At 49.6% G+C, this 10,419-nt stretch overlaps 1 protein-coding gene across 2 annotated transcripts in view; it reads right to left on the reverse strand.

Moving 5' to 3' along the window:
- The window catches only part of CLUAP1 (clusterin associated protein 1), a 74,860-nt gene extending 74,212 nt beyond the window's left edge, over positions 1-648 (reverse strand). For both annotated transcript variants that reach the window (XM_026859040.1, XM_026859039.1), the window contains exon 1: positions 549-648. The gene's annotated coding sequence lies outside the window, so the exon portion shown is untranslated. The remainder of the gene's footprint in view (positions 1-548) is intronic.
- Between the last annotated feature and the right edge of the window lie 9,771 nt (positions 649-10,419).

Consider the following 10,419-nt stretch of genomic DNA (forward strand, 5'->3'; position numbering starts at 1 on the left):
GGCAGGGCCAGCGCCGCCCGGCCGGGAGGTGCCGTAGGGGCCGGGGGCGCAGGGCCTGACCCGCCACCATGGCGCTTCGCTTTCCGCAGGAGTTTGGCCCGGCCGCTGCGCCGTAGCGGGGTTGCCGTGGAGACGAGCGGCGCGGCCTAGTGCGGCGGCGGAGGCAGGGAGGTGGGCACCGCTGGCGACATGGCTGCCCCCGGGGTGCCGGCTGGCCCCTCGGCCCGGGCCAGCTCCGGGACCACCAGCGTGTCGTGGCGGTTCCCCGTGTGCTGGGAGACGGCTCCCGCACCCCACAGCTCCTGCCGCCCACCAGCGCCCTGCCTTAGGCAACATCCAGCCGGGACAGGAGCTTTGCTGAACCTGTCTTAAATGCGTTGTGCAGGGAGTGGGGAGGGAGGGCTGAGAGCCATCATCAGTTACTTTCAGAGAAGGCCCCATAGCGCCTGTGTCACATTAAATGGTGGGTGCTGTGGTTTGAGGAGAAGGCCGTGCTCCCCCGCAGGACAGCACAACCTCATCAGGGATGTGAAAGCCCATGTCCTCACCTCCCCTGAGTGGACACAAGCCCACCGTTGCCACATCTCTGGGGGCTGAGTCTCCAGCTCTCAGTCCTGTTGGAGTCAGCAGATCTACCTTCCACCCGCTCTGTGGAGGAGGACTCGAATGTCTCGGAGGACAGGAGCCCAGCGCACAGCTCTGGGTGCTTGAGCATCGCAGAGCTGAGCTCAAGGATGAGTGGAGGACCAGGTCCAGCAGGAAGGCAGGCGGGAGCACCCTCTTCTCTACAGTCACACACTTCTGATGGGCATCCAGGGTGCCACAGCCACGCAGACAGTGACTGCGGTACATGGAGCACTTGCTGAAATGCACGAGATCTGTGGCATAGCTCAGACCACACACGGCTGCCCTGCGGCAGAGCCAGACCCCTGTGCAGTCATCGTCCATCCCCAGAGACACCCATGGAAAAACCAGTGTCCCCAGGCCAGCCAACATGGCTTCTTGTGACCTCTCTCAGCTGCCACCCACAACTGACACTGACTGATCCTCTCACCAGTTCCATAACTTCTTAAAGGCTCTTGGTGTCCTGAGTTTTCCCCTACAGACATAACCAACAGCAGTTTTCATGTTGATGCATTAAGTTGGAACAGTATGACAGCTTCTCTGCTAACACTTGGGGGTTTCAGATGTCCTAAAGGAATGGGAGCTCTGGCCACGTTTTCTGCAGAAACGCTGGACAGAGCGGCCGCAGCTCTTACTGACAGGGTCATCAATATCATGAGGTGGAACGAGCCGAAAATAATCTAGATGTCAGGCTGATCTATGGATGTCTCAGGACATTTTGCAGAGTAGTCCGCAATTTTCCAGTTCCAACTGCCCAAGCGTATATGACATGCACACATGGGCTCTGTGTTGAGCAGTACCCTCTCCACATGATTGAAAAAATAATCAAAAGCAAGAAAATAGCAATGAATCCTACAAAGAATAAGTATTGAAATGAAGTAGTTACATTAGAAAATAGGAGACATGATTAGAGGCTGGGTTTCTTATGCCAGAAAGCCATGAGATAGCAAATCTTAAATTATTCACTAGTTCAAGGGTGTATCAGCTGTCCAATAACTTGGGTAGGGGGACCAGAGAAGGAAGGAAACATTCCCCTGCTCTATTGCTGTGTTACATTGACTAGTAGGCAAAAGGCAGGTGGGATGAAATGTGTGGGAAAGCCAAAATAAATGAAATAAATTGTCAGAGTACTGTTTACCTCAGCTCTTTGCTTTATATAAATATCATTAATATTTATATATTAATATTAGGCAGCACAAATTTGGATGTAGCATTGAACTAAAAATGGGTCGACAGAGGAGCAAACTGCCATATAACCATGGCAGGAGCTCACATGGCATCTGTAAGGGCTAAGCCTTTCTCCCTGCCACCACTCCAGAAACCCACATCCAAAAGAGAAAATGCTACACATCTCTACTTATTCCCTAGACACATGAACTACCTCCATGGAAACAGCTCCCCATTCTACAGCCAAATTCACACTTTTGAGGGATGGGTCTTTTTCCTCCTTCATCACTACAAAAGCTGGAAATTTTGTTGGAAAAGAAAGAAAACCTAAAATTTTGGCACAGGTTTCTGTGGCAATGGGTGAGCTATCAGATGACATTGCAGACTTCTGAGTATAGGTGGTAATATCTTCGCTGCACGTCTGCAGTGCCTGGTCTCCGTCCAAACCTCTAATTCCATTTAGATGAAATTTAATTTCTTTAGGGCTGTAGGAAGCCACAGGTGCAGCTGGAGGCCTGGTAGAGGTGTAGGAGGAACCCAGCTGGGGGTGGCAAACACCTCCGAGCAGTGTGTAAGCATCCAGCAGCACTGCCTACCACTCAGAAGGTGGTGACCCCCCCTTGCAGCCTGAACCACTGGTAATAAGGAGTTAGCAGCCCCTGGAGTGAATGGCTGTGCTCTGAAACGCTGTTGGGGATGGCAGAAGAGGTCATTAACAACAGCTATTATTTAACACCTTATGGAAAAAATATCCTCCTCTGCCTGTTTCATATGCTGTGTGTGTGAATTCTGGGGCTCCCCAAGTCACTTTAGAGCTGACAAGTGCTATACATGCTGCAAGTGGGGCCTGGCAAACCCTTCCACACCCCAGGCTGTTCACATCATCTCATCCTACTTACTGCCTCCATTCTTTGTTTCAGGATTCTGCCAACCCCTTTTAGCCCCTGTCTCTGGCTCCCACCCTTCCCCAAACGTACCACTGAAGTCGAGTCATCCTTTTGCTCATGAGCATCCATTAATCGAAGACTTCACCAAGAAACCATTGACCTGGACAGCTGAACATCATTGATCCAGGCTACGTACCATTTTTGCTGCTGCAAGTGTGGTTAGCACAATGTGCTTTTAAATCATTCAAATATCCCATCAGACAGCCTGATGTCTCTGTGTCAGCTCCCAGTTTAGCAAGATCAGTGCCCGAGTTTGCTGTGCACAGCCTCTCCGTGCACTGGGAGAGCCTCGGTGTCTGGACTAAGGCAGGAGACAAGCTTCGCTATCGAAGAGATATGGGAAGGAGAAACCATCTCACTGCAAGGATGCCCAGAACTTGTGGCACCCCACCAGTCTCCTCTCCTTGTTTATTAGAGCTGTTTTCACAGCCCTTGGGGAGAAAGAACAATTTCATCACACCTGTCCATACAGGACCCTCCCTCCATGTATGGAGCTAAACCATAGAATCTCTGTGTGTGGCTTTTGCTGCTTCACCCCACTGTTGCCATTTTAGCACCAGCAAAATAAATCTTCACAATTTACAGGTTGATACCCCTTTCCTTGCCATGGTCACCAAACACTCTTTACATCTAAAACAGTGTTATTGATCTCACAGTCAGTCTCCTGGCCCTCAGCCAGTGTTTTTTCCTTTCTCCCCATCTCATCTCAGCAGTGCTGGTTACACCCTTCAGCAGCTGCTCCCTGTCTCGGGCTGTGTGCGACCCCATCCCTTCAGCACATCCCCACACTATCTGTCAGGTTCTCAGTATATAAATAATCCCCTCTCTTAATCTTTCTCTGTTGGTCCTTTCATCCGTCTGAAACTCTTGTTGCCATCTTCCTACTGAAGGGGTTTTTTTTTTGGCCATATATTTTTTTTTCCCCAGGTTGTTTTTTTGGCAGAACTTGTCATTAAAGTTACTATCACATGTTTTTAAGTCAAATTCTCACATCCTTACACTATGTTATCTGGCAGATTGGCCTAAAACTGTTTTTTTTCTCCAGTAACAAAGTTATACATCATGAGGAGTTGTTGTTTCATGCTATTCCCATGGGGCAAGCAGTTATGTGGGGTCAGGCTGAGCTGGACCACGCGCGCCAAGGGTCTGTGCTCAGGGACGTGGCAGGCAGACAAGTGCCATGGCCAGCTGTGAAGACAGGACTTGTTCCAGCTCACAGACAGCCCCAAGAAGCACCTGTGGTGTCTCTGCCACTTAATTGGAAAGGAGATCTTTTTATGCCTTCAATTGCAGGACGAAACTGCGCAGCGGCCAGGTGAGCTGCGTTGGTGAGGAGTTTGGGAAGAGGGAGTGTGAAGGCGGGTAGTGGCATCACCATTGCAGCCACAAACGCCTTCCCAGGGACAGGCTGAACCACAGGAGCAGGAGGAAAACTGCATCCGTGTCACATGCTCGGACACCCATCGGTGACCCTTTCTGCTGTGTGCCTTCAGCCACAGCCACGGCTGTGCTACAGCCGTGTCACAATAAACTGCTGGTCTTCCCCCTGTCCCACTGCCTGGTTTCCTGTGTGTTGGGGAGTAGCTACTTTTGGTTTTGCCCTCAAAGATGCAGAATCACCCTGTTTCTAACCGGACCACACAACAGGGCAGATAACCAGGCTTTTTCTGAGACTGGACTTTGTCCCCAAGCCAGTGCCACAGGCATGAGGCTGTCCAGCTCTCCTGGGTCAGGCTGCGTGCTAGTTCCTGCTGGGGTACTGTTTCATTCACATTTGCACCCTGATATCTGTCTAGAAATCCACATGTCTAAAGCCAAAAAAGAGCTTTTTCTATCTAAAAGAAACTTCTGGCAGCCTGAGCACAGTCCCCTCAGCAGCACTGCACCATGAGCCAGGGAAAGCAGTGCTGGAGAGAGGTCTGGCCAGCAAACGAAAGCTCCTGGCATGGTCAAACCTCCCTCTAGCAGCACCCAAGTCCCCTCATTTCCCAGTGCCCTTCTGTAAAACGACTTGCAAAGGAGAAGAGCTTCAGGATTTTCCTGCTTTTTTTTCTGATGCTGTCTTACCTGGTTATTCTTGCACTGCAAATTCAGTTTTCGATCCCATGGATGGCAGGACTGTAGCTCTTGTCAGGTCTAGGACATAATGTGCTATTGAAAATATGATCAAGTGAGAAAGCAAGTCATTTTTACTCTGATTTATCTAATGTTTTTTAAATAGGAAATTAAAAAAAAAAAAAAAAGAGATGATCAAGCATTCTTCGGATTCCTCAAGCACAAAATAACATAACACTCATCTGTGCCCTCCCTGTTGGGAAAATGGGTACAAAGGCCTCAAGCTTCTTTTGTGTCCTAGAACACCCTCATGTGAAGCGTTATCACTTCAGTATAGTCCAAGTCACCTTTCATGCACTGTGGAAAAAAAGATGACAGTGTGGTCCTCTTGGTGGTGGAGAAAATAAAACCTGTTTCTGCTAAGTTTTTTCCCTAGCTACCCATTAGATAAATGCTGCAGAAGGGTATTAGCTTTACAAATAGACCCTTTATAGCTTGAGAGACTGGGAAGGAAATCTGCCAGAGTAATTCACTCAGAGAGGGGCTGGTGAAAAAAAAAAAAAAAAAGGCAGGGTAGGAAATGATGAGGTTTTCATTTGGCTGGTATATGAAAGCATCATACAGGCACTTCGTGTTCAGTTTTTTGCATCCACTTTCTGCTTTTACTTGTAAGGTGGGCATCAATTTTTGCTCTTCTAATCAGAGCCTCCCCCACTACCCAGCTGCGACAGATTGATTTTCACCTAAAGGCTGTTTTCAACCCTTTGGGCTGCAATATTTGCTGCCCCCATCCACAGAATCTGAGGATTCTGTTTGCTGCTGAGAGCTGCCTCAGCTTGCAAACTCCTTGGTGTTAGCATGGAAGAGAGCCATCCTTTTGCTTTCATGAGCAGCCTTCTTCCTTCCCACTTCATTTAACATTAACCTCATCACTCCAGAAGTGAGGAAGGCAAGTTAACCACACTGGGAATAGAGGAAATGCCTGGGGATTGCTGCTGGAAAGTGGAATGTATTTGTGCTGAAGAATCCAGGGAAATCTGGAGCCTTTGTGTTTGGGGAAGGAAAATATCCAGGAATGTCACGTTCCCTGTAATTACACTGCAGAGCAGCTTCCCTCCCTGTTAATGTGCTAGCATTAGAGAAGAGCTCTGAAAGCAGAGTGCAGTACCCAGGATCAGCAGCAGCCCATGTATCAAGCAGAAGGGGTAATAAATCAACAGCCTCCGTTTGATCACTGAGCAGATAAGCAAGAGAAGCTCCTTAGGGTGAAAAAACACCCCCAGGCAAGTAGATTTCCAGATCTATCTCAGGATTTGTCTGACAGGTCAGGAGAGGAGAGACTGGGTTCTCATTTATATGCAGTGAAAAACAAGGTTGTATTTCCACTCTCTGTTAGCCCCCTCCAAAGCAGAGTGTCTTTTGACCTGCCTGAATCCAGCATTAAGTACCGATTTCCCATAATCTCCCTAATTGGACACCTTATCTGGGTGTCCAATTTAAGATGACATGGCACAGCTTGATTTATAGGCAATGTGGCATTCCCTGTGTCCCTGGGAGCTGAAAGTCCAGATCATTTTCACTACAAGGCAAAGGGATCAAAAAATCATTGTTGTCTTTTGAAAATCTTTGGTGCATTTTCCTGCAACACCAACATTTTGGCTCTTGACCTATCTGGAGAGAAGGGTACAGAGAACAACCAACCAAGGTGACAAGGAGAAAGAGTCAAAGTAGGCTTGGAAGAACACTTATCACCAGTTACACAATCTGCCCTTTTTGATGAGCATCACCAAGCAAAACTCTGCTTTCACGGACAAGGAGAGCAAGCTCTGCACAGCGTAAGGGTGAAGTAAGCCCTCCTGGGCAAGGTCACCTTCTCTAGGCTCTGGCCTTGGCACAGCTATGTTATTTAACTAATTACAACCATCGTTTGGGCCCCACCATTAAAACTAGGGACACAAATGAGCAGAAATGAGAGCTCTTCCACAATTATCCCAAATAATCCTTGCCTGTGGAGGTGCCACCTTTGCCCAGTTTTCTCCCCAAGTATGGTTTTCCATATTTCCCTGTTGCTATGAGGGTGCTGCTTTCTGGCAGCAGCTGGTGGGATCATGGAGACCTGTGTGCTCAGCCCCCACCACGCAGCCTCGGGTGGGCTCGGGGACCACCGCAGCAGGGGAAGCCACACGATGGAGACCCCACTAGCTACTCAGCCAGCAACAAGGCAGCAGGACCCCTGTCGATGGCTGCAGTGGGATGGGGAAGGAGCCCTGTCCTCTGAAAAAGAGAGAGAAAGGGCTCAAAGGGAAACATGGAAATAATATTGGCATTTAAACAGCGAGCAGCTGCTTCGGTGCACAACCTTTTATGCTGCCAGGAGAAAAAAGAGCTTGCTTAAAAACCTTTGGCTTTATCAAACTTCAGTGAAAGTCTTGAAGTGCTGGGAGCTTGGTTTGTCTTCTATTCCCAGCTCTGCTTTGGTGTTAAACCATCATCAGCTGAAACAGCCTCTCCGTGAGTCCCAGCTCGTGGGGGGAGTCGGAGTTTTGGATAAATAGACCTTGGGGCTGAGCCAGTCTGGCAATTTTATGTCCCTGTGATCTCAGCAGCAGAATTAAGTATTGCTCTGTTAAAAGGTGAAGGCACCTGGTTTATGTTCAATACATCTAAAAATAGATTTGTGACAAGGCAATATTTGGAGTGGAAGTGATGGAGGGTCTTCAAGCAGGGGGTGGACCACAGCTGGAGTGGTGCAAGAGGAAGCGGGAGATCACTGGGGTGGCACTGGGCATGGCTGGGATGGTAGAGAACTTTGCGATCCTGTAACCCCATTACCTGCAGACAGGAGGGTGTCAGAGCCCGGGGAGGGGCTGGCACTGCCAAGCCCTCCAGCAGGAGCCCGGCTTCCCACCGAAGTGATCCCAGTGCCCAACCTCATCACTTGTCCGGAACCCCAGCCAGGCCCAGCCGGGCACCACTGCAAGGAGAAGACAAACAATATCAGGGACACGCCTCATCTGGAAATAACCCCTTTCTTGTCACTACTGCTAATGCAAAAGACAGTCAACTGTGAAGTTGAGTCTAGAGGAAGCTATTCCTTCTAGATGAATGCAGCATTGCTCCCAGTCTGTGTCACCTGCCTCTGTCTGGAGCGTATGGCAGGTGTAGGGAGACCTTATAAACTCGCTGCTGTTGAAGCAAAAGTTATTGCATGGCAGATATTATGGGATTTGGGGAATTATTATCCCCCCTCAGGTAATAATGATCTCTAGCTCCATGGGGAAATGATAGATTGTTTTCTCTGCAGGCTGGGTGCCTTTTTCAGCCATTAAGCTGTTGGAAGATCTCTGGTCACATCAGAAAAATACCCATGATGAGGATGTTTGTGTCTCTTTATGAGCAGAGGTGATATGTACATACAGAAATCTGTCTTTACTGGAGCTCCAGAAAATACATCGCATTGCCAGTGAACCTAGGACCCATCTTCAGGTTTCATTAACCAAAAGAGAAGTGAATATCCCTTGAAACCTAGTCCAAAGCCTACTGAACCACAGAGGATGGCCTCCAGCATAGGAAAGCTGCAGAGCAGGAGTCTGGGGCCATGCCTTCCTACACCTCATCAGTAAACGGGTTTGCTAATACCCCATCACTACACATGGGTGCTCTGCTGCATGTAGCACCCTCCAAGAGAGTCATGCAAGATCCTGGTGCTGGTGATGCCCAGCAGAAAGGAGCCCAGCTAGTACCCAAGAGCTAAAAATCTTCTCTGTTCTTCTATGAGGAAGCAAAGCTCCTTGAAGACAGAAACTGCAGAGGCAGAAGGCATGGAGTCCACACTGCTGCTCCTGGAGAGCTTCCCTGCTACAGCAGAAATGGGCACAAGTGGGTAAGGAGCAGTAGCCCAGGGACTATGCAGCCTTGACTTTCTATACTGATTAATTTGCCCTTTTATCATCAGAGGAAAATTCACACACAAGCAGTCCTGACTAACACATAAAAATACAAGGGGCTGTTTTCAGCCCAGCTGATGGCATCTATCAATACCATTACACACAATCCCCAAAACCACATTTTAATGGAAGTTTTATACATGCACAGAAATTCAGTGCCAGAAAGAGCCCAAAAATGCAGCATGTGCCAAGCTGCCCAGGCTTGTGTTCGAGCCTCAAAGGAAAGGCACATTTGAGGAGAGCCATCTCCCTGCAAAGAGCAAGAGAGGAAAAGCACAGTGAACAGCAGCTGCTCCACTAACCCCAGGGTGCAGCCCAGCCTCAGATCTGCCCACTCCACCGGCTAATTGGGAAGCTCATGCAGTAACACATGCGAGGAACTGCTAAGAAGTCAGCAAGTCGCCTTTCTTACTTCATTTGCCCCAAAGCAAGGAGAAGGAGGGAGGTTTCCCAGCAAGCTGAATTTAAAACAGCCAAGTGAGTGTGCTGGGATACAGCACTGTGCCCGGCAGGCTGCAGCCTCAGAAACCTGTGGCTTTGATCAGGATGCTGGAGGAGATGCATCCTCACATCTCCTCAGATAGCTGGGCTTCCAGGGTCCACCAGCCCCCCCTCGAGTGACCTGCCCCATGACACAGCGCAGCATCTACAGGGTCAGTGCCTCTGTTTCCCCAACTATGAGTTATGTTATGTATCACAAGTGGGGTTGACAGCCTTGCAGTAGTTTTTTGAAGCCCTTTCAGGTCTGCTGGCAAGAAGGAAATGCAGAGCACGCCTCTCACCCTGCAGGTCTGAGTGACTTGAACACTTTGCTGAGAACAACAGAGTCATGCAGATTACAGTCCTGGGTAAAAATACATTTTCTTCCATCACACAATACCATAAGGTGGCAAACATCCAACATTTGGGACAGCTGGAAGGCTGGGAAGGACCCAGAACACACTGCAAGACGAGGCAGCTTCTTAAGTCTCTAGTTATTTGTCTCTGTTTTGCGAAGTAAGATGTCAAAGCTATTCAAAGTACCTCTGTCCTCCAAACAGATGAGGGCCAGCACCCTTTTTGGGGCATGCACAGGTTACCCTGCTGCAGCAGCTGGCGCAGCATGGGGAGGCTTTGCTCCTCTGCTTGCATGGGGGGCTTCAGAGATGACCCCGGGCTGGGGGGAGCTGGGCAGCAGCAGCCCACGTGCCTTCATGGGTAGGACTGAGCCACTTCCTCCGAGCAACAGCAAACGTGCTTTGACAAGTAGCAAAGGAGATCTTCCAGGTTGTCCAGCTCCCCCTTGAACATTTTGGAGATCAGTCTCCTGCCCTGATCTGGAAAAGCACTGCCTTACCCCTGCGAAGCACATAAGTAGTCAGTGGGAGGCTCTGCTGAAGATGCCCTCCAGACATTACACCTGGGGTTAGCCCAGTAAGGCTTAGTGACATTTAGCAGTGGTTTCACCTGGAGTGGGGTCAGTAGGGATGGAGGTTGAAGACACAGGTCATTGCTACACCCAGGACACTTGGTGGCTGCAGAGGACATCCCTGCCAGAGCCACCACTGTGAGGAGCGCAGCCTCCTCCTCCTCCTCCTCCTCCACACCCACAAGTCCCCATCTCTCACTGTGGTGGCCACTGTGGTTGGCCACTGGTCTGCAAACCACGTCGCAGGCGCTGGCTCCTCTGTAGCTGAGGG

Source organism: Athene cunicularia, assembly GCF_003259725.1.
Source record: "Athene cunicularia isolate RWA chromosome 14 unlocalized genomic scaffold, athCun1 chr14_part1, whole genome shotgun sequence".
NCBI lineage: Eukaryota > Metazoa > Chordata > Aves > Strigiformes > Strigidae > Athene > Athene cunicularia.